This window comes from Gallus gallus, chromosome W (genome assembly GCF_016699485.2).
Source record: "Gallus gallus isolate bGalGal1 chromosome W, bGalGal1.mat.broiler.GRCg7b, whole genome shotgun sequence".
Taxonomy (NCBI): domain Eukaryota; kingdom Metazoa; phylum Chordata; class Aves; order Galliformes; family Phasianidae; genus Gallus; species Gallus gallus.
In genome coordinates this window covers 8,222,553-8,225,870 of record NC_052571.1, presented here as the reverse complement: position 1 = coordinate 8,225,870, position 3,318 = coordinate 8,222,553, and positions in this window count along the sequence as shown.

The window sequence follows — 3,318 nt, the reverse complement described above, 5'->3', positions numbered from 1 at the left end:
GTGCGCTGTTGCCAGGCTCTTGAGTTATCACCATCCACACAGCTCGTAGCTCAGCCCACTGGCTACTTTGTCCATCCCCTTCTTCAAACCATATTGTTTCAGTGGAGGGATGTTATGCGACAGCTCGCCACCTACTTGGGTTCCCTCTACTGGATCCATCTGTATACCAGGCATCTTCTGGGATAGGGTATTTCCCCTCCTGTACAGGACTCTTTTCTGGACAAGTAACCACTATTTCCTCAGGTGTCTCGCTGTGATATGTTACTGGCCAAAGTATCTTTTGAAGTTCTTCCTTCAGTGGAGATGATGACAGGCGGCTTCTTTGGCTAAGATAGGCAACCCAGCGTGCTACTGTTTGTGATTGGGCCACCCCGGTCTTAGGAATGTGGGTTAGGTCTTTTACCCACCCCTGAATTGGTAAAGTTGTTTTGACAATAACCTCTGCGGTCTGAGTTATTGGTTCTACTGCCTGCAATGCAGAATAGGTAGCCAATAACTGCTTTTCAACCATGCTGTATCTCTCTTCTGCTCCATTCCAAATCTGTGACCAGAACCCAATTGGGATTCGAACAGAACTCTGGCGCTGCCACAGCCCCCAGCCAAACCCTTCTTGCGTTACATGCACATCCAGTTCGGCTGGAAGGGTCGGATCAAATATACCTAGCGCCTGGGCCTGTTTAACAGCTATTTTTGCTTGCTGGAAGGCTTCTTGTTCTGTTCTACCCCAATCCCATACTTGACCTTTTTTTGTTAATCAATATAAGGGTTTTAGCAGTTGTGCTAAGTGGGGAATAAAGGATCGCCGATATCCTAATATACCCAAAAACTCCTGCAACTGCTTCGGTTTCGTAGGAACCGGGAACGCTTGGATCTTATCAATGATTGCACTGGGTAACACCTTAGTCTTACCTGACCAGACAACACCCAGGAATTTAACTGATAGCCCTGGTCCTTGTACTTTTTGTGGGTTTATAGCCCATCCTTTTTCCTGTAAATAAGTAATGATGGTACTGTCTTCTCTAATGCCTCGATTGAGTCAGACGTTAACATCGAATCATCGATGTAGTGGTACATTTTGACAGTAGATGGTTTGTTCCAATTTGCCAAGACACGTGCCACCAAATTATGACAAAAAGTAGGTGAATGCACATACCCCTAAGGTAGAACTTGAAAAGTCCACTGCCTGCCCTCCCATGTGAATGCAAACTGGTCTTGGGACTCCTTAGCAATTGGAATGCTGAAAAATGCATTTGCTAGATCCAGAATGCAGTGGTATGTTTCTATTTCTCTACTTACTGTTTCCATGAGGGAGGCGATGTTGGGTACAGCTGCATGGATCGGTGACGTGACTTTATTTAGTTCTCTGTAGTCTACTGTCATTCGCCACGTACCATCTGGTTTCCTGACTGGCCATATGGGGGAGTTGTGTGGGCTGTGTGCAGGTCTAATGATCCCTACTCTCTTCAGCTCCTGCACAGTCTTGGTAATTTCTTGTTGCCCACCTGGGAGTCTATACTGCTTTGTATTTGTGATCCGGCGCGGTTGTGGCAAACAAATAGGTTCAATTTCTGCATGACCCCTTATGATTGCCTGCACTGCCCGGATACTAATACATCTTTCCCTTAATCTGAACTCTCCCACAGTGGTTTGGAGAGTCAAACCCGACAGGATATCAATCCCCAATATGTACTCTGGAATTGGGGCAATAGACACCTTGTACTCCCGGGGTGGTAGACGCCCAACCCCCAGTTTCAACCATGTTTGGGTCACGGGGATCATCTGCCCCCCGAACCCACCTATCATTGCCTTAGAGCCTGAAAATTGGTTTGGGTCACCATATATAATTGATGTTTCTGCCCCAGTATCTACTAATGCCATAACCCGCTACGCATTCTTTCGGGACCAATGAATCGTTAGTTCAACATAGGGTCTCCGGTCTCCTCTAGAGACCCTAGTCTTGGGGAATTTTGGCTCCCCTGTCATGCCATCAGCTCTGCAATCCCTAAGTCTTTTTCCTCTGATGGCTCGACTGTGGCTGCCCGGGCCACCTGAGGAGGTTTACGTTTTTTTGATGGGACTATGAAGTCTTCTAGATTCCACGTGTTTTGTGGAATCCGTTCTATGAGTCTTACTCCTTCCCTTTTAGGGGAGCGTTGGAATCTCTGACTGTTTGGTAACTGTTTCCATAGTTGTAATAAGACCTGGTTAGGTTGTCCATCGATCTTTTGAAATTGAACTCCTGCCCTAATCAGGTCAGTGAACATTTGTTTTCTTGAGACCCCGATGGGTCCAGATTGAATTACATTAGGAGCAGGTCTCCTAGGTCGTGGTGGCGGATGGATGTCCAACTTCTCCACCACCATTCAGACATTGCGCCTGGCCCGCAGGCGCTCTGTCTCCCCCAGATCTGTCACCAATTGGGCGGCCTGTTGTATTATGGCATCTGAGGCCACTAGGGGATTCAGTATGGATACCAAAGTACCATACTGATGTGGTGGAGCTTGCTGCAGGATGAGGTCCCTCATTCCTGCTGAAAATTTTATCATGTCTGGGCTCTCAAAATCCTCCTCATAAATTGCCTCCTTCATACCTAATTCTCGAATGTAGTTTTGCAAGTCCTCCATAGAGGACCATAGGCCGGTATTTAATGCTATGTCAGTCTTATTTGTCCAAGTTGCATGGCATGCGGCCATTAACCATGTAATCAGTGAATGATTTTCTTCATTATGTTGGACAGCTGCATATAGTCTCTGCCTGAGGGCCAGGTGAGGGGTAATGGATGCCAGTTTTGAAATTTCTGGTCCATTCACCACAACGCTTTCTGCCCCCATGTCATATAATCGGAGCAACCACGCTGGCACGCTCTCTCTCGGTTTTTGTCTAAACCGCTATAATAAATCCATTAATTCAGCTGCCGTGTATGGGCGAGCTGTTACATGTAGCGTGCTCTGTGCAGGGGGCCACTGGTCAGGGGGCAGCCCCACTGGCCTGTTTTGCGTTTTTTTTGTTTGTTTGTTTTTTTGAGTTACAACTGGTCGGATCTCAAAGGGATCTAGCTCTAGTGGAGCCTCAAGATCCGACTTTTTAGTGCTTTCATTTACTGAGTCCAGTTCATGTGGATTCTCTTGTATAGGATCCCCAGTAATTTCTAGAGAGATGTTTTGGATTTTTTGTACGGGAATGATAGGGTTAGGTTTTTTCCCTCTCAGAATTGCAACCTGTCTTTCCAGTTCTTCCACACGGTCACGCAATAGTTGATTTTCATCAGTGAGAGCTGCTTCAGTTATATTTAGCCAATTCAAGGCCATTAGCAGTGGC